The following is a 22292-nucleotide window of genomic DNA, read 5'->3' on the forward strand; positions in this document are numbered from 1 at the left end:
TCCTCTGTCGAAATATTTCTTTGCGAGAAACTGTCGTACGTCTTACCGACCAGGACAATCCGTTTTCATCGATGTTTTTGGATACCAAACCCGTCAAAGAGAATCTTAGGTCGAACGGTCAACTCTGATGCCCATTGTCGACGGATTACACGGGGATTTACCCGCGGAAATTGATACTCTGCTTGTCGGCATGGTCGATATGAGTGCTCGCGATATCTCCGGACTTGAATAACCATCGTACGACTATATGCCTTTATAGATTCTCACTTGCGTTATTTTACTTTTTCCCGTTGTCCGGCTAATAATATTACGATAGAAAATACATCGTAAGAGCTACGTATTTTATCTTTTTCATTTATTCTTGATTTGATACAGTGAATGAAATGGAGTAACAATTTATTATAGAAACAATCTCGTAAGTATTACATTGATAACGAAAAAATTTTGTTTATTATTGTTTTTATTCAATAACTATTTGGAGAGGAAGCGGAGATCTGAGCGTAAAGCGGAATAAATTATTATTAGGCTGATGAGTTAAGAATCTTAATTGCAATCCGCATTCCTCGTTTAATGGCTAATTAGTAAATTCTACAAATTAGTAGATATTCGCGTTATAAAGTTCACGTATAGCTCTAACCGATAGTGTACACCATCGCGTGTAACCTCGTCGACATTGGGTGCATCGCATGCATGGTTCGGTTTATGTTTACCCACCCGATGAGTAATGTATCTCAATAATTGTACATCTGTCGGCTATATGCGGAAGCGCATAAATTATGAAACGAGCAATAATGCCATCATCACGCTTGATCCTATCGAGATTTTCATTTACGTAATTATGATTGTTTGCGGATGATTATATAATCCCGATAATAATTTCTTGTTAATGTGCACGCGTAGAGAGTTCATCATCCCTTGCTCCGAGGTTTTCGGAGAAAACAGAGTTGATTCGTGGTCCAACATTACGCGTATACACACGCAAGAAGTCGCGCCGCAAGAAGTTGTTCCTCTTCATCATATTTAGCAAAAAGCGTATGCTCGTTTCAAGCGCCATTACTACGTCTGGGCGATATAAGCTTCCTAGTGGGCTAAACGGCGGCGTTATTTTGTAAAATGAAATAAAGGAGATATTCATACTGGTCTTGATTCTTCTCCCTATGCTGAATAGCTGGGAGTAATGAGTCTAAAGTTTCTATCTCCTTCCTTCTCTCTCTCTCTCTCTCTCTCTCTCTCTCTCTCTCTCTGTCTCTCTCTGTCTCGTTGTTTCTTCCGCTATCCTCTTCGTTTGATATCCCTTTCTCTCTTTCCTTCTCTTTACCTTTCCAGCACCGGGTATAGAGAAACTTTCTTCGCCAAATCTTAACGTCGACGAATGCGTTTAATAAAATTTTCTGATTCAGTCAGAATCTCAAAAGAGAAGTGTGTATACGTATATATAATATAGAAAGTTTAATAAGCTGAGATGCTTAATGGGAAAGCTTATTGTATTTGCGATAGTAAGACTGCAATTGTGAGAAAAGAATCGCAATTGCAAGAGCGAATATGATATCTGAGATTTCTATTCGAAATTTTAAAGAACATTATCGTTATTTAAAGCGACCATTGGGCAATGCATTTTTCGTTATGAGTCATTAATTTTGTGCGATATTGAGACATATGTTGTGTCGGACTGGACTTTACCAGAAAGTGTATTATCGACATTTGGCGCACCTATCCGATCGCCTCGGCAGTTTAGAAGTGGCCATTAGCCTTATTCGGAAGATTAACTATCGTCCTGGTTCTGGTCCGGACTACTTTGGACACTCGTTTGATCCTCAACTCTTACTTTTCAAGTACCGTCTTCGAAGTAGGGTCAATCGATTTCAGCTCGTAATTCTACTACATTTCTTGGAAAAGTATCTTCAATAAAGCCTGATGGCAAGAATACAATAATGTAAACTATCGCCGTATAGCCATAAAGTGCTTCGAAATATCGGTTTTTATACCGTTATAACTTTATATTGGATATCGGTCACTTTACAACGCTCGTATTGCTTAATGTTCACATTTTAGCATATATATTTATACGTAAAAGCTTATGTGCAAACCGGTGGACATCAGACGTGTTATAATCAAAGCTAAACAGATGAGAGTTACATTTTTTTTTTTTAATCGAGTCATCTCAGCCGTCCCAACGTGTCTTAACTTAATTTAACTCCCCTGACGATCTCGTATACATGAACACATAAGAGTTCATAAGATCGTGTACACAGGCGTAAGCGCGTTAGTTTGTCGAGATACTGCCGCTTGCAAGCAGTAGATACCATATATAAAAAAAAGCACGGTCGCATTTATTTCATGCTAATTAAATCTCCAGGAATAATAACAAATTTTTGTGTGTATTATATCAGTGTGTATTATATTATTCTTTAAATATCTAAAATCCATGATTAGCTTTTCGTTGATAAGCACGCGAAATATTCATATATTTCATATACGTATATGTAACATTGAATATGTTAAAATATTCAATAAATTTTAATAGGCAAAAACTATCAAAATTGAGTTATGAGGTTCTCGTATGAGATTGAACTCGCTCTTTCCGCCTTGTGGCGAGAGCTGAAATGAAAGAATGTCCAATTAAATTAATATCGCTTTGTAACTAATTATACAGTGCTCGACATGTGATATAAAAACTTCCGCGCGGCCGCTCGGTGTAATTATTCATTTTTCTGGAGCGCAACTCATAAGCGTCGTGTTTAATCATTCGCTATTAAGGGTAACCCGCGGAAGGGCGAGATTTTATGAAGGGGTGCAAACAATTTCAAATTTCTAACTCACCCCGACGCGCCGTCGCGATCCCTTTATGTTCGACATTCCCGGCATACCCCGCGCTTCACGGTGTTTAATTATGAAATATGTGCTTAACACAATGAAAGATATCATCGCCGATAATTCCTCATGGCTTAAATATGTGACGTAATTACGTGCTGGAGATAGCGCGGCTTGTCGGCGAGTCGTTTCGTCTTTCGAACAGTTTCGTTCGTTCGTTCGTTCGTTCGTTCGTTTCGATTCAGTTTCTCACAAAGGGCGGCACGAAATCGTGTTCCGTACACATATGACCGTCGGTTCTCCATGCTCGCACAACGTAAATCGTTTCCAAAAAAGAGACGAAGTAGCCTTTACGCTCCGCCCGACTCACTTCTCTGCTTCCTCTCTGCGATTTTCCAAAATGTCCTACCAAAGTGTTTCGGATTTCATTTTCCGTTTTACGCTCGCAATACGCTGCTGTACTACAACTAGAAGCTTTGGTTGCTTCTGTCAGCTAGCACTCGCACAATACCGGCCGCTTCGCTCTTTCATCCGAGAGAATTACGCATTTCGCGTTTATCTATCACGAGTCACTGCTCCCTTTTACCCCCTTTTTTTATTACATTCTAATTCGCAATTTTTCTCTGCATTGGGATGCCGCGTGCAAACCAATTCTCTGTACTCGACAACAAAACGAGGCTTATCAATCCTGTTTAATCTTTACAGTGGAAACTAATTTCGAATAAAAGTAGAATGTTACATTCTGTCAATATACATATATTTATTTTGTTGTAAATTGAGTTTGTGATTTATGACTTTTCAACATCTCACATTATATTACATACGAGTGAACAAAATATTCAGATTCGCTTTTCTCGTTATTTATTAAGCGTTATACCAGTCATGAACGTTACTTGTTACGCTCCGATAAACACTCTGACATCCTAACTTATTGCCTGGATGCGGTTCAATTATCCATGACCGCAAAAGAAATTTAAAAATTTTCTTATGAGTACGGGACAATCCTGCGAACAACGCTTGATCGATTATTCGGTCTGTTACATACTTCAAAAATACTGTAATTCGTGTAGGAAGGGTAGCACGTTCGAGAAGGGTTGTTACTCGACCGTTTAATTATAATTGCAAGAACAATGGCTCATACATTACCTTTATATCGTGAACGCATTTCCGCAATTAGATTGTTAAAAAATTGAATACGTATTACCGCGCTTCCGGCGAAGCGTTATACTTAAAACTTTTTAGGATATCATTTCCCGGCGTGAACGTAAACTTATGCCTAAAGGTCTCGCCAACGCAATCGGGGGAGAGATAGGGTGGGCTAGACGCAAAGTTAGTAATCTTGTAAATCCACAAAGACCAGGCTCGTGAATAGGAGCCTTCTGTCCGGGATAAGCTCCGGGGTAAGTTTCGCCGGAAAATTTTCCCGGCTTTCTTCGAGAAGCGACGCACCGTTTCTTGCGCGGTCCTTATACGTCCTTGCGCTTCTTCATGGCGTACCTTCTCACTCGTACAAACGCGATGAACTTTCGCGAGTAATTACTCGCAGCAAACGCCATGAGTGTTTTGTAAGCGAATCGAGCAGAGGTCGGGAGACCATAATAAATAAGGACGTTAGAATAGAGGTTAGCTATGTTAGCTTAAGCCAGGGAGCATCGTTTCGGAGCAACGTTCCGATCCTCACGTTCTCGGGGTTGCGAGGCTTTGTGCGCAATCACGGCGTCCTCGGCGCATCGATTTCACAATTTAAAGGAGGTGCGAAGAGAAAGTGGCGGCGCTCGGCTTAAGTGGCTGTCGTGCCGCGACGACAATCGCGCGCGAACGCACCTTAATTACGCATTAATTCTGGTTTGAGCGTCGTTAAGATCGGGCGCTCTCGAACTACGCCGTCTAGCCCCTTTACACTCTCTCTCTCTCTCTCTCTCTCTCTCTCTCTCTCTCTCTCTCTATCTATCTATCTATCTATCTATCTATCTATCTATCTATCTATCTATCTATCTATCTATCTATCTATCTATCTATCTATCTATCTATCTATCTATCTATCTATCTATCTATCTATCTATCTATCTATCTCTCTCTCTTATTCCTCCATTCGCCAAATTATACCTTCGGGGTTCTTAACTTTGATGTCGCTCGGTGTTCTTCTTCTTACTCGACTTCTCATCTCCGCGATTGCATTGTTAAGCGACTTCTCGCTTTCGCTCTCCCTTTAGCGTAACCCTCGCAGATTACTTGGTACGCTTATAAATATAGTCGTATCTCTCTCAAGGTCGACGATCGCGCTCCGCTACGAGTCACGCAACGAAATGAGGGAGAACGAAGAAAGCGCTAAATGACAGGACTGTGACGGAAGAGAGGGACGAACGTATGGAATGTCGAAAGAAGGATTTGCGCGCGGACACGAGTGGCATTAACTCCAGATAGTCAGGAAAGTTTAATTACTAGTATGACCGAGCTTCAGTATTTCCGTCTTCCCGCTTTTTGCGGAGATAACGTTTAATTAAATCCATATTTCAAATATTGTTATCCGCAATAGCGACGAACAGAATTTTAAAGCAGTGCTCACGTATGAATAGGGAAATGTTGAAATTATATACGTTAAGACGTTATCAATTTATGTTGCAATTTCTTCTTCTGAAGGAGTTTCGCGTCTTTTTCCAAAGAACTTTGCACATTGCACATATTTGTGTAATTGAGCTTTTTGATTGTTTCATGCGCGAATCTTTTATCTCTTTTTATTTAACTTTCCAAGCAAAATCCGTGGTAGTTTTAACGTCAAGGCCGGAATCGTTGTATAAATCGATATTTCCAGAATTACTATGTGCAATATTGACGCCCGAAAGTTTAAAGCGACGCCTGCGGTTCGCCAATTACGGCTCTCACGTTGTTGCGCGCCAATATACTTCACCAATGTGCTTTCGAGAGTCGCGCGCATACTTCTATTACACTTCATATCCGTAGGAAATTGAATTTATCTACCCATATGCTGCCGGTAGTTGTCCGTTGGACGAGTCTTTGCCTCGCGCAGTGGAATTGCGCCTGTTATGATCCGTCATTGATTGCTGTCACATTATGCAACATATATACACGTGTGGGACTATATGTCATACATATATTTTATTTATGCAGAATATCTATAATAATTTAATATCTGGACAATAATTTAGTAACGTATTTTGAAGATTAATTAAAGCCGCAGAATTTTACGCAAAAATGTAAAAACTACAATGACTATGTCTTATCCTTGCGTGATGTATAATATAAATTTAACGATTGCATTTTAGTATTAAGAATTATTTAATTCAAAACAAAAATCTAATTATACTGTATTATCTAATTTAGGCTAGATAATATGGTATAATTAGACTGTAGGCTAGTGTAATTTTTAATTGTGATCACAACTGGTCAATAATTTTACATAATTTATATGTTTGTAATTTATAATGTTTATATTTTGTTATTAATTTTCACAATATAGCTGATCTTGTTTTTGATTCTTTATATAAGAAAGTGCAATATGTGTTATAACAAACTCTGTTAATATTTACAATATGTATATAACAAACAGTTAATATTTTAATATATATATTAACAGCAATTTTTGAACATTATACACAGATTATGTAATTTTTTAGATTTAAATACTTAACTATTTTATTTTAAAAATATTATTAACTGCAATTTACGTGCAAAATTGAGGTTAATTATATTTGCATTATATAGAATTAAGTTTATTTTTTTATGTCTTTAGAGAAATGAAATTGTGTAATAAAATAAGATAAAGGTAAACTTAAATTGACCTATTTTTAGCAATTTAATATTTTCTCAACTTACTTAATTTATGCAATCTTACTCCTCTCGGGATTTTATAATTTTGAAATCTCAGATAATAATAACAGATTTAATATATTTTTTAATAAAAAAAAGGTTTATTCTTTAAATTAATATCAGAGTTAATAATTTTTTTTTAAATAAAATGGCTGATAAAATAATCCAATTCTCGTTAAAAATAGAAATTATAATTTACATGTAATAATTCAAATTTGCTATACAACATTGTACATACATATACATATACTTTTATTTATATTAATGGAATGGTATATTGATTACATGAAATTTGAGAGAAACATTCAAATAACAATATATTTATTAAATTTCAAACTTCGAGCGAATTAAACGAACTAATAAATTTACAAGTATAATGTGCGCAAAATGTGCGATAATATATTTTTTTTATAAATAACGAACTGATTACCGGGCATTTTGTTGTATTTACACAAAATTGCTTAACTTATCAATCGGGCAACGGAGTTTAAATATAATAAATAAATAAAGAGCGACATATGCCGTTCTGTACTTTACTCAAAACGCGTTAACGATGCTACGGAAAAACGCTAGCTTATATGAATAGTTATCATTTTCATATCTCGAGTAGACATACAGATAGTCTGTGCTAAATGTGAATTATATATCATATGTCGCGTTATCTCTCAAAATATAATCAATGAGAACAACATGAGAGAAGAAAACACGTTTTCCTTGTACCAACAGTCAGTTTCGTTTATTATTCATTGACTTATACCGGATACATCGTGTATTCAATCGTTCCGTTGTGCGTAAACATATTTCATAGTGGTTGATTGAAGTACGTTACTCGGGTTTGTTTTTGTTGTGTACGGCGCCGCTATTGCTCGCCGCGCCGCAAGGTTGCCGCGCTATCACTTTCACTCTGAGTCTCGAGCCGGCAGGCAGCACCATGAATCGCTCCGCGTTTCCGTTAATGTTATCTTTCGCAATGCGGTCGCGACAAATGTAGCGACAAGAAAATACGATTGTCCCTTATTATCAGCGATAATTGATTCTCATGATTACCGATTTCTAAGCGAAGAAACGCCGCTCGTCGAAGGTCTGTCGCACGTTTGACTTGTTTGAAAGCGAGATCGAAACGCAACTCCCCGGAATTACAAATTGCTTTATTACTGGTATTTGTAAAGAGTAATTGTTAAAAGTGTAATTAGGTCATCATTTTCTAAACAGTATTGAAGTATTAAGAGTTTCGGAAACGGATAATGGTTTATATTCTTTTTTTTTGTCGCAACGTATAACGTGTGGCCTGCGCGCCGCGTTTAATTAACTTTAAGAATATCGTACAAAGTATCGCGCGATTGTAATTATCTGCGTGTGTTTTCACGAGTGTTGTGTGAGTGCGACGAATCTGATGACGGCCTTGGCATTCTGAGAGGAGGAGGAGGCCTAGGAGAGGCATCGAGCAACGGCGGAGCAACCGTGAGGTAAGTGATTTATCATTTATTGTTTTATTTTTTTCTTTTATCTTGCAGACATTAATTGTTTATAATTTTTTAAACGCGTAAAAACTATTTTTTTGAAATATTTATTACTTTGAGCGTGATTATAATTGAGATTTATCTGTATTTTTTATAGTTCAACATAGTCGTAACTCCGCCGCTGCGCATCATACTGGTGAGTGATAAATTATTTTATTTTGAGGTAATGGATCTATGTGAAAATTGTATCGGATTTCCACGTAAAATATTTACCGATGTATACATCTATCAAATATAGGGATATAAGAACATTATTAAAACAACGTAGATATATTGTCTTGTAAAATGAATAGGCTAGATGAGATCTCTAATAATATTTAACTCTGAAACATATTATTTAATGTAATTTTTATTGTGTATATGAAAATAAAATTTTGAGCGAAATGAAAATAAACTTTATTGTTTAAATGGACGCGATGCGTTGAATGACTTATGATTTAATCACTTATAAAATAATTACTATTTATATACGAATATATATGCTGTAAAAATTCTATGTGTTTCTATATAAAAATTTCGAATTATAATTAACTGCAGAACTATGTTATTAAAATTTTAAAACTACATCGTACAATTACGGAACATTCTGTATTTTTTAGTTGCGTCAAAGCTCCTATAAATAATTTAAGAGTCACTTGAGTTTTTAATAGAAATGTAATGGTTTATTAAAATATAATGGTTTATTATAGAAAAATTCAAATTTATATATATTTCTTTTAAGGACTTTTAATTTTTTAGTTAAACAGCTATTGTTTTTTACGTTTTGATGTATTATGTTTCTTATTAAGCACTAATATGAAATATATTGTTTAAAAGTCTTTCTGAAAATAATTATTTTTAATCTATTTTTGTGCTTTCATGATTTCACATTACAATTATGTATATTTAAGCTATCTTAAAAGAGAATTATTACCATAAAATCATTATAGAATTGGATATTGTTTGAATTTAAGAATAGCACGTTTTGTGTGAGCTTAATCAGGACAGTAAACAGAAGCGCGCAACCACATCCTGTTTTATTTCACGTTTAGATGGTGCAAACTTTGAATTAATTTGTGGTTGTGAGAACATAATACCCTATATATGATTTGTGTACAAAGGATTCGTAATAAAATTCTTAAAGCAACTTCCGCAGAAACCGGTTTTGGTCTATAAATGTGCTTGCAAGTCACGATGGACCGATTGCTCGCTTTATTTGCGGTATCAAGCTCATTATTTATTTATTTACTTATTTATCTTTGAGAATCTCTCCTGCGACCTTTTCGACACGTCATGGTCATCATAAGAAAGTTAAGAAGTATTTTGAGAGATATCGATATCGATGACGCAATGACGCAATTTAGAGATTTTTTTTGCGAGTAGGCGACGAGTTTTTCGTATCTCGTGGGGCGGGAATAACGTTGCGTCTCACAACGGAAACATCAGCGTCCACGGGTTCCCATCCTCGATTGAGCAAGGCCAAGGGTGTAGACAACGCGGCAACCGAGGTACACGCATTTAAATGTTGCGTTCGATCCGCCTCATGCATTATTTAGTTTAGGTTGGCGACGCGTCCGTTTTGTGCAACGATCGGACTGTCGCGTCGCGTCGCGTCGACGCCGGAACTACGTACGGGACGCCATTCGGAAATAAACGTACGCATATACATGCATCTACGTTTCTCGTACGTGTATCGTGCCGCACGTGTGTCAACTGGGGTGGCCGCACGAGAATGCATTATAGATTGCCCGGTCCTCCATAGATCAGCTCGAATTCGCACTTCTGCGGCGGCCGTCCGAACACATCCTGGTAATACTCAACGACGACATACGTCGTGGGATCCGGAGCGTGCTGTGCTTTTAATCGAATGTAATTATGACGAACGGCGGGCGCGCAGCATGCCGAGAAATTGACTCGGTATTTCCTGATAATTCGATTCAATTCGCTTCGATCGCGCGTTTCTGTCGACTAGTCCCGGACTCATCCCAGGTCAAATTGAGCTTGATAGAGGAGATTATTAGAAGATCGTCCGCAAAACTCGTCCACGCTCCGTTTTACGAGGGTACCTGGTTTTCGCTTTTTCTAGAACGAGGGAAGAATGGCGACCTATCGCGTGCGTTTTGATTATTGGCGAAGTTGGCGAAGTCCTGAACCGCTTAGGTATATTTTCGTTTTATTATTAGCGAATCGATATGGATGATATCGGTATATTCGTACATGTACGTATATTCGTACGTACGTCGACGACGGTGATTGACGGAGGAGCCCGCGGCTTCGATTTACAAATTACAGAATCTCGCGGGGTACACGACCGAGTAAAGTCGGACAGGAGCGCCGCTGCTTTTCAGGACCCTGTCGTTGAATTCAATCTAAAGTTCGGCAGAGTCGTAAGAATTCCGCCGCAACTCATTTCCCGTTCTTCGCATACCTATATCCACGCGGACGGGGACAACGTCAAAATTGCCGCGTAAAACTGATCCCGAGTCAGATTCCATCGAGTGCTCAAGGAGAGGTGTCGTACAAGAACAACCGACTACCTCGGAACACCCGCTCACTTTGAACTTTTCAGCGAGTTGTAGAATACCGATCGAACAAAAAAGGAGACGAGATAGGGTGTAGTCGCGAGGAACGGGGAAGTGAGAGGAGAGGAGGGGGGGGGGGGAGCGAAGATGGAATGAGGTGGATCGAGAAGGAGCGGTAAAGGAGAAGAACGCAGATAAAAAGTTTTATTCTCTTCTCGAAAGTGGCATCGAGTTAATTGGTAGATTAAACATGGTCGCGTCTGTTCGAACTGGAAAACTTTGCCGATTGAGCCGATATTGTCAACACGACTTTAGTTCTTGCTGTGCGCAAAATTAAGCCATCTTAAGATCTTGATATTCTCCAAGTTATAAAAAATAAGGCGGGTTCTATTTAATCACGCAAAAATATTTTTACACTTCCTCTTCTCGCTGTGAAACAAAGTTTCTCTTGCATGCCACAATATCATGGTACATTTCACGACGCGCTACATTTCTCACGTGGTTTTCAAGTTTATCAAGTGATAATCTTCTCGGAGAAAAATGTATGTTATAAAAACAGTGCGTGCCATTTTCTGCCATTTTTTAACGTCGTGTAAGTTTTTCAATTTTGTTCCAATAATTCACACAACATAATGTAACATATTAACAACAATAATTTTATTAATTTTTAAAAACAGTATTTTTTGAGTTAACATAAGATATCTATTGTGTAAGGGAGGAAAGGAATCAATTTTTAAATTTATCACGCAAACACGTAAGTTTTTTATTTCTTTGATATGTGCAATACGATCCAAGTTCGAATGTAAGCGAAGAAACTATTCATCGTACTAGTCGCTGACAATTCGTTACGCCGGAGAGAGGGCGGTGAAGGAGCCTCACGAGGGGCCTTTATTGTTAGGTGTCGTATATGGTGAGAAATAGCTTGAAAGAGTTCACGCCGTGCTTTTTTTCGGCCGTGCTCTCGAGGGAGGGGGTTGAGGACCCTCTCCTCCTTTTTCTCTCCATCACCGACACGGTATATTCGAAACCCGGCCCTCTTTCTGGAGTGCTTATTAATTCGGCACACTCTCACCTCCCGTCGAGCAATAAGTGTAAAACGCCAATTCATATTCCCTGCCTTATATACCCGTTGCATGGGACAAAAGTGCGCCTGGCCTGCAAAGGGAAACGTATGGGACGTAGCCTAACCCTTTGATCCTGGTCACGTTGTGAGTGTGCGGGTGTATGTGTGTGTATGTGTGTGTGTGTGTGTGCATGTGCGCTCGCGAGTATGATCGTTTAAGAGACGTACGGCGCGAAACCCACATTATTTTCAGTTCACCTTTAGCCGATCGTTCCTTGATATCCGCCGATTCATTCAGCACGACTTAATAAGCTCGCGAGAAAGCGAAAAATAGAGAACAAAATAGAGAAAAAAAAATTTCGGCGCGTTGACAGTAATATTCTAAACGCGACTCAAAAAATGTTTCGATCGAATTCCATCGCGTATTTGAAATCATCGGCCTCTCGTCGAATCTGAGGTCGTTCTCGGTTTTCTACGAGATAATTCTCATCAAACGCCCATTATCAGGAAGCTTCTACTTTCACGAGTTCTCGAAGATCAATCCGATAGCGCGGTCGGCTGTGATAAGAAGATCGCTTCGTTGTGCGATTCTGAGAACGTGAAAGAGAGTGAGTCACGATAAAGAGCAGGAAAGAGAGAAAGAGACGCACAGAGACAGAGAGAGAGAGAGAGAGGGGGGGGGAAGGGAAGAATGAGAGGAAGATGGAGAGAAACTGCGGGATATTGGGTGATCGCACGGGGATGGCCTGATCGAATCTCGTTAGTTTCGCGTCCTCTCTAATTGGTGCATCGATTATACCAATTATCGTTTCCTACTCGAGAGATTAGCTAATTGCGAGTGTCTCCCTTACCATCTCACTCTTTGGTCCCCGTTGGCACGGCCGACATTGTCGATGCATACCTCGTACGTGCGTGTGCAACTGCATGCCGGCCATTGAACGTGACGTGTAGCGGTGTGTGCAGTGTCGGTACCCCGAGAGAGTAAGAGGCGGACGGAGGGCTTTTTTTGTGGGCCGGAATAGAGAGTGAGCGCATTGTGGGCACGAGGTATTCATTCATTGGTATCAGGTAACCCGGTTGAGGCCTTTGGATCTCGTTCCTGGAGTCGGTGTGGAGGCTCGATCGACGAAAATCTTTCTTTCGTCGACAACATCGAAAATGTCACGGAAGGAACAAAGCACTAAAAAAAAAAAAGAAAATAAAAATTTAAAAAATCAACCGGTCTACCTGTTAAGAGATAATTTTACACCTGACGAATCTTATATATAACGCATCGCTCTTTTGCTGTCGTTTGAATTAGATATTTTTAAATATTTTTTCAAAAAAATAACACTGGCAGAAAATAAAATAAGATGCAAGAAAAATCGTAAAGATTATCATCGTTTTAAAATTATAATTTTTTAATTAAGAAAATATCTTAGATATTTTATTTTTTTATTGTTTTAGTGTTATTTTTTGATTTTAATAAAAATTAGTATTTTTTTGTGTATGGATCTTCTATATTCAAACTTTATATGGAACATTTATATACATTCAGTTTATAATTTCGTATGGTTACAGCCGGGCAGAGTGAACCGGTTTAGTCGTTCATAGTGGTCCACAACCTACAGGTAGTTAACCGCGCATAGCCCACGCGATTTTTTTTCGTCTTGCAACTGTTCGATGCCACTGGCGATAGCGCAATTCTCTACATAAGAAGTATATGTTGTAACATACTAACTTTTGCACACGTAGGCGTTCATTGCTGCAAATGCTATCCACTGAGCTCTGAAATTTTTTTTATGACTGCATAAAAAGAAATAATATTTACTTGCAAAGTCTACAAACTTGTTTAATCTAAAAACATTTGTCTTGGCGTGGAAAAATGTAATATAACGTTTCATATAACTGTAAACATTATTCCGTATATGTCATACTTTCTTCTTCTGTTTTATACTGGTTCTACTATGTTTTTTGTTTACTATCTCTTAACGTAATAATAACAACGCCGATAGTTAGCGTAAGTTTTTCTAATATCCTAGATATCTAAGATCATCCTAGATATCTAAGAGCAGGATGGTCAGTGAGAGACTTTGACCCACTGAAGATTGATTTTTAAATGAAACATGATACGGGCTCTTCATCGAGAATAAACTATATACTATCTGTCAGCGATGGTTTCCAAAGTAACTCTCCTGTATCGTCTTTATCTCTAGCGCTGCAGGTCATTAACTCTCGATCGTGCAAACATCTCGAGCATAATGATCTCACCCAGAGTTGCAAGATCCGGTTACCTCCCTACCCATATTGTTTTCCAGATCCGTTTGCGATTCATGGAAGCATCGCGGTTCCTTATAATGTTTCTCCTACAATGGTGGCGTTCTTCACTCTTTCGGCAGGCTCGAATTACATTATAATATCCGCTAATATTCACTACAACCGTTCCCGAACGAATTTTGCTAATGCATGAATATATGCCTGAATGAATTCACTGGTTTTGCGTGGAGATCTTCTTTTTAAAAAGGACCGGTCGATACGTGTGTGCCCGTGTGTGTTCTGCCCGCTATTCCACGTGTTTTGCACGGAACGCTGTTATTTCTCATTTGTGCCGGCTGTGAGTTTGCAAAGGCGGGCTCGTATTAATTACCGATTGCCGTTGGCCTTTATTGTTGCCCAATATTTACTCCTCGCTCGATATCGAGCGCGAGCGCCCATGCCCGAGCTGTCCAGCCCGGTCTCTGTGTACTTGTACTTCTGTGTTTGTGGGGCCAACGGGCGAATCCGAGAGTTGGGGTTTCGGAGATTGAAGGATTGGCGGCCCGGTAACCGTAGAAAGGGGTGGTTACATGCGATTTTACGAGTCGACGGGAGAAGGCTTTGTTCTATTCTCGTGCGAAGCCCTCCCTCGCGCGTCCCGTATTGCCGAAGGCTACTGAAATACGTTCGGAAGCTGCCAGACCGCTCAGAATCTATCCACACTCGCGTGAAAGCCGCCGATTTCCCATGCCAGACACAATTTCCCGAACGCTGCTGACAGTCAACATACAATACATATTATGCGGAAAAAATATCGAATTATTAGCACAGAATCGATTATAATTATATAATATTTAATCATTACTATCGATTTTTTAATTTTTACTTATGTCATAATTAAAGATATAAAATGATTACAAAATGATAAAAAATCACTCGATAAAGGTATTTGAACAAGACTATCGATGTGTTCCGCGAGACTTGGGCATTGTAATAATGCAAATTATTTTTATGAATTTACAATACTGTGATTGTTCGGCCACAATGGTAACGCATATCCATTACCAATGCATACAATGAACGTTTTTGATGACCACGTTTGTTATTTTTTTTTTCTCGAGAGAGATCGAAGTTCCGGATAATGAACGCGCGCATTGATCGCCGTCGTTCTAGTGCGGCTGTATACCGGCGGCGTCGAGAAACTCGAGAGTTCCAATTGAATAGTTTCTTTAACCAAAAACCACCGAACTTTCTCATTATGCCGAGTTGTTAGTTCGGGCTGAGTTTGGCTTAGCCAATGAGGACCATTCCGAGTGCAGGTTTCCCTGTGCTGTCTGCGAACCCTCTCGCAGGCTCCTTCGGCACGATCTGCTCGGGGTAACAGAAGCTGCTTACAACTTTTCCGTGTGCTACTTTAAAACTGAGCCGTGTGCGATGCATACAGGTGCACATGGTCGGCAAACGTGCACACGTTTGCGCGCCCGGTTTCGCTCGCGCTCATTCCGGAATCCGCGCGGCGGAAGATGGTTCTTGCTCTTCTTCTCTTTCCCTCTGTCTCTCTCTCTCTCCCGAACCATGCTCGACGGATTATCGGGAAAGTTTCCGACCACCAGTCGATAGGTTGTTTTAAACGAATCGCCGATGTCTTTAAGCCCTAAATCGGAGGACAAGGGCGCGCGCGCATTAAAGTTTCCGCGACTTAATACCATGCGCTCCGTTAAACTTCGTCCGCGAACGCGCTCGCGCGCCCGCTTATCCGCCATCCGGGGAGGGGGGGGAAAGGGGGGGGAGGAATCGCGCGGAATTGCTTTCGTGATCGTGCAAGAACGCGGAATACAGATGTACCGCTAATTGGGTTGCGGTGCCGGCGACGAAGATAACTATCGCCGGCCGGGGCGTAGACATCGATTATCGAGTTTAAGCGATCGAGTTCCTTTGCCTGTTTCGTCTCGCTCGGGTGGCCGCTCCGTCAGGCAGGGTTACGAGATACGAGATCGAGCGGGAGGCCCATGGACAGAAAAAACGAAGGGGGGGGGAGAAGGGGGCGAGAAGGGGATAAGTGGAACGACAGGTCATAAGGTCTCGAGAAATAATTAGCGCGCCTGAGGATTGAAGACTCCGAAGACTTTGTTGCCTTTGACTTCGTGACGGATCGATCGCATCGTACCCGCTCCGCATACAACCGGACCGGACCCTCCGCTGCTCCGTTAATATGGTAATTCTCAAGCGTCTTTAAGCGCTTTAAGCTTTGGGATGCTAAACACCCGGTGCTTCATGGATTCACGGTAGTGACCTACAAAGGTTCCGCTCGGGCTTTAACAGTGGAATATTACGCGAGATCGCCGAACGAACTGAACATAAAGCTGCCGGTAGTTCATACCGAATATATCCGAGGATATCCGATGGTACTTTTCGATGGTACTCGATGGTGGATTTCGCTTAGATACATTTAATAAGTAAAATGTAACCGAATTCAGATTTAGATCCATTAGAAACCAGTAGAATGATAATGACTTATTTAATGTGAAAAGAGAAGAAGAGAAACGGCTTGATGTGCGACATTGCTAATAATATCGAGTGCATCGAGACAAGAACAAGGAAAGAATATATAAATTTTTTTGTCACTGAGAAAGAAGGAAATTATTTATTACGCTATTATAGCACTATGAATAATAATCGCATTACTTTTAAAACTATGGAATGCATATGATTATTAATTAATTACATATTAGTAATTTTATACATATTTAATTAAACGGTATATGTTTAATTTAAACCAGTGTTTGCATAGTTGGTATAAAATTACATGTTTAATTAATATGAGCAGAGCTGCTGCGTGTAACACAGTTGATGAACAAGTATATAGTAAATTGCATGAGGTTCTCTTTAAGAAACATAATCTTTTTGAAATAATAAGTTTGCTGAAAAGAAATTGAAGTTTATTTAAAAAAATTTTTTAAAGTTACGAAAGAGAAGTAATACGAAATGTTGGAGTTGGATTTCAGGAATGATAAATAGATTTCCATTATTTAACTTAGGTTATCATGTATCATCAAAATGAATTTAATTTAAGTGAAAGTTGACACTTGCAGGATACTCTTTCAGATGCATGTAACGTGCACACTAGCAACCTTATCCGCAGATTAGTTACCGTAAAATATAAAGCTGCGAAAATGTCGCAACATTATTATATATCTAGTACATTATTAAAGTTGTAGTTGACGATTTTGCCGACGCCACCGCGGCCTGATAAAACGAGCGTGTTAAATCGATATGGCGCATCGGATCGCAGATAATTCCAGGTTGTTACGCGGAAGCGTGCTAAAGAGACGATCGCGTTCGAAGGAGAATCGCTCCGAAAAATGTCTATCACGGCGAGCGTAATACCGGTTAGACGGCAATGCCTAGTTAGATTACGGACCCACGCTCAACCCTCCGTCATCTTGTCTTGGGATATCGCCCGTCGTTTCCTTCCTTTTTATAATTACATCGGCCCGCGCTCCGACTTGTCTCCCGTGAACAAGATATCGGATACAGATGGGAGTGGGAGATTAAAACTAGCGACAAACGCGGAAATGCGGTAGGGGGAGCATTAACATCCTTCTTTCCCTCCGCACCTCCTTTTCCGGCTCGCTCGTGCAAATTCTGGTTACTCATCTAAAGTAACTTTCGCGCGCTACGCACTCTGGTCTACCGCGCAAAACAGATAAGAAACAGAAGTTTCGCCTGTGATCTCGTGCCGTCGTGCGGAGGAAATCGAAGGGAGAGATTTCTGGCGAGAGGGAGAAAGAGAAAGGGAAGGATGATGCAGGCGGAAAGCAGGAAAGTCAATTACGGAACTGTGTAAGGAGCCACGCACCTCCCCGCGTTGACTTTATCTTTTTTCGTTTCTCTCTCTCTCTCTCTCTCTCTCTCTCTCTCTCTCTCTCTTTCTACTTTTGTTATTCCGCCTTCTGCTTTAATTCATCAGGATATTGGGAAAATTTTATCATCGTCGTAATAACAATCAGAGAGGTGTATAGTTACACATTTGCTATTTAATTATATCACTGATTGTCCGTAAATGAAATGTATAATAATAATTTCTCCAATGTTTTGACGTTTTAGGTAATATTGTTATTATTAATAGCTGCAAAGCTTCAGAATATTAACATTTGCGTTTATAACCGTAATACCGACCGTCGTACATGTATATATATATATTTATTTTGTTATTACTATAACCATTTGAATGCATACTATTAAATCATTATTTAATCTCGCTGGGTTAATACGTTTCCAGCCATTGTGTGAAAAAGTGTTGGAAGCATTAATATTCATCGTCTGATGCGATAATCGAATAGCAGTGAAATGAGAAAATTAGGGATCTTCGAAGCTTATCGTAGCGTAAAGAGGGAAATTGGCTTAACTAAAAAAGTGGGATTTTAAACTCTAGATTATTATCTTTTTTTTCCCATCGTCAAAGAGAGTGATCTTTCTACCGTAAATCCCGCAGTTTCGATTTATACGAAGGAAGTGGAATTTACGAACCGGAGTAGAACTTGTGCGTTCTCATTCGCATCTGCGCCTTTACGATGCCATGCTTCACGAGATTGGCGAGTATTTCGCATTCTACTTTGAATGCACGATATGAACGAAGCGACGAACGGAAACTGCGGCCCAAATCCTCCGATGAAAAGCCATGCACGCGCCGAACCTGATTATATTTCCCGTCCATACCCGGAATTCATGAAAGCAAACACAAAATCAGCGTTTAAAATCAAGCATTTTCAAAGCTCGATGCACGGGCGTACTACGAAAAATTTGTCAGGGCTCGTGAAATACATTTTCGCATTTTCAAGATTGAAAAGGAACAAAGCCTTCGGACAGATTGCGGTCCTCGATTTCGGTGACAATCATCTCGGAATCGGTTTTCCATGCGTCACTTGGGGCTTTTCTTTATCTGTTTTCGATCACCGATTTCTTTCTTTTTTTCATATCATTCGCACATGTTCATTCTTCTCTATACGAATATTTGTTCATGAATATAATCATACGCAACGCTGTCCTTTCTCTCTTTTATTTTCTTGCTCTTACTCTCACTCTCTCGATCAGGCTCATATTCTCGTCGCGCGAAAATAGAGCTTTGCGGTGAGGAACGAGAATATTGTCGGCCTCGTAATCTGTCTCGTGTGTCTCGCTCGATTTAGCAGGTCCGTTGGCAATTACTGCCAACCGTAATGCCGCCGAAACTCTGCGTTTTATAGCCGATACCGAGCTCACCTCGTTGCTGCGAAACTACCTGCTTCTGACGTTTCAATGACAGCATGAACGTCGAACGAAAACGAATGTTCGCTAGGCAATGCCGTGGGTTTTTGGGTCCGCTCGCTGGTTGAAGGGGGCGACGCTAATCTCCAATGTCAAGGTAGTGAATCAGATCTGATACTGAGTTCCCCTTGCTCGATCCCTTTCAGATAGACCCCGCTTTATCATGCATGTTACTCGCTAAGGTCGTTTTTAGTTTTTACGTGATGTGTTACATATGTTTCAAAGAATAATACGATAACTTTGATTTTTAATTAAATGCCATTTATTTGAAATATTTTTTAGTTATTTTATGCCCTAATAAATAATAGACATATATTGTTTATGTAATTAAAATGATGAATAATTTATCATCTGATTAATATTAATGACATTATATAATAACAACGCAATATATGTAATACAATACAAAATGTTAATAGATGAAGTTTTACTTTTTTGATAAAATGTATTTAAATTGCACAAAAAGTATCTTAGAAAAACCATTGAAAATTAATCGGGCGTTGATAAATTTTTGCATATATCGATATCAATGATATCGAAATCAATTGTTCTCGATGTGCAACTCGAGCTATAAAAGTTTTCAATATTTCTCTCGTGGAAACGATCAAAAACGTCGCTCGTCCAAGAAGTCATCCGGCACGAAGATCGTACGATCGCGCGCGCGTGAAAGCCGCGGCACTTTATCAACGGTAGTGCGAAAGAAGAGTCTTTCCTCGAGAATGCTCGAGCAACCAGTCGGTACGTTATTCTCCTCGCCGAGTATCACCGGCACCACCAGACGTAAAGGATAACATACAGCGTCGTAAGAAAGTCGATTTGGCGATGTGTTACACGTGAGCCACCCCCCTCATACATTGCCCTAGATTCCACGCCAGCGCGTCCTCGGGAGAAAAAACGTGCCGAATAATGCGTAATGTATGGCGTAATGTAAAATCGCGACGTTGAATCCTCCTCCAAGATGAGAAGGCGATACGAGGAGGAGATACCGTTGAAATAATCTGGCCCGAAGGCCCAGAGCTGGCCTCCCGACGCTGTCGACTTTATGAATTCGAAATATCGCCCATTCCCTTTAAAGGAAAAATACCGCACGGCCCCTTTAAGGTCCCACCCTCTCTTCGCTGGTTCTCCCCCGCGATCTCTCCCTGCGAACCCTGCGAAAACGTGGTTATCCATCGATTCGACGTCGAGTGCCGATTGCGAATGAAAAATCGTGCTCCGTAGCTTTCAACTCGATGTGTCGAGCCACTCGAGCGACGATTTCTACGCGCTCGATTAACCGAGTCTCCTGCGCGGATATCAATTTCCGGCTGCCTGGTGGACGAACACCTTTATTCCTACTTCTATCCTTAAAGCGAGGTCTTGCGAGAGAGCTTCATTCGCGTTTTCATTTCGTCCCTGCGCATAAAATGCGTCTTCCCTAACGCGTAGATTTGCATTTCAACGATCGGCTCCTGTGCGTGAAGGAAATGAACCTTATGGCAATATATTTCGAATTTAATGTCCCGCTCGCATGTGGGAATAATTTTGCTAAAGCGATTTTGAGAGCACCTACGCATTAGCCAGAATTATTAGTCTACTTTCGCGCTATGAAATTTCCGTCGTAATTGAATGAACTGAAATTTGCCGGGCGGTTTGCGCTTAAATGCGCTTAAATCAGTCGCCCTGTTGAAGATAGGTGCGCGTACATACATTGTATGATATCTGGCACCGATTACGATAGGGCATCGTTACGCCGTTGCGATCGATGCGCAGGCTCCTCGTCGTTTCCGCGAACGTTTGCCACATAAGTGGAACCTTTCACGAACTTTTCTCCGCGTATAGCGTATAATTATACTTCGGGTAGATTAGAATTTCACGATCGACGCACGCGGCCGCCCATAAAAGAGCTGATGCTCGGAGCGAGATCTCTCCGTCGCTCTCGCCCGGGCACGTGCGTGACTTCTCGTCTCGCGTGATATTCCGTGGGTGTGTAACACGCGTTGGCATGAACGCCGGCACGCACGCGGCTACGAAAGGTTACGTTTACCTACGGTATTAGCCCGCGGTATTTTTTCTTCTTCCTCTTCTTGCGCTGCCTCCGCATATTCTTCCTCTCTCTTTCTCTTCTCTTTCCTTTTTTTGTTCTCCGATAATTTTTTTGAACGGCCGATTGTTTAAGTGCATTGTCGGCGTTACTTGGTCCTGAAAGTGCGTCACGTTGCTCGGCACAATTGTTCGCGATGAATATTGCATACGACATGGGATGTTAACATGAAGATGATAAAAATAAGCCGGCGCTAATTTACATTCGCGTAAAATTATAATGGATCGTACGTACGATTTTCGATCACTCGGCAGCAAATCGACTTCATTTTCTCTCTCACTCCTTTTTTTTGTTTCACTCCTTTTTTTCAGGTTCTTTCTGTCGCAGAAGCACGCGATACCCTCGTCGTTTTCGTTGTCGCGGTGTTCTTGCATGTATAGACGTTGTTGTATATACGAGATATGCGCATCGACGTGTCCTGTGTGGCGGTTGCCTAACGATGTTGAGAGGATCGGCAAGGTCGATCGTTTAAAGTCGATTATGCTCTGGGACTATCGAGGATAGGAAGCTAGCCTTGGTCACTGTCCGACCGATCTCTGACTATGAAATGTCGTCCTCGTTATCCGCGGTTTCTTCGCCGTTTGTTGATTCGAAGTCGTTGAAAGAGCCGCATGAATATGTATTGATCGAAAGATGGTCGAATATCTCGTTGAAGGGCTTCACGATGCTGTATTGTTCGAGTTACGGATTGAAATGTTTGGCCATTAGTATGCTAAATGCGTCTGTCCATCAACACAGACAAAACTGAATTTAAACCTTTTTTTTTACTTCGTAATAGAAAGATATTGACGTTGTTTATAATTTGATAAAATTGCTTAAAGTAATTTGATACGTTGTTGCATACGACAATACAAATCTCAACCGAATGTATATTTCCGTCGCGCACAACCGCAAAGTTCATTGTTCCGTTAAGAGGGGGTGACTCTGTTTCATAGTAAAGGTAC

The 22292-nt window shown here is 40.3% G+C and overlaps 1 long non-coding RNA gene across 2 annotated transcripts in view; it reads left to right on the forward strand.

Annotated features, from left to right (window-relative positions):
* LOC148935782 (uncharacterized) overlaps window positions 1–22292 on the forward strand; it is a 182986-nt gene that overhangs the window by 19219 nt on the left and 141475 nt on the right. The window lies entirely within an intron of this gene.

This window comes from Pogonomyrmex barbatus, unplaced genomic scaffold (genome assembly GCF_055798465.1).
Source record: "Pogonomyrmex barbatus isolate J1 unplaced genomic scaffold, ASM5579846v1 scaffold4, whole genome shotgun sequence".
In the NCBI taxonomy this organism is placed as follows: domain Eukaryota; kingdom Metazoa; phylum Arthropoda; class Insecta; order Hymenoptera; family Formicidae; genus Pogonomyrmex; species Pogonomyrmex barbatus.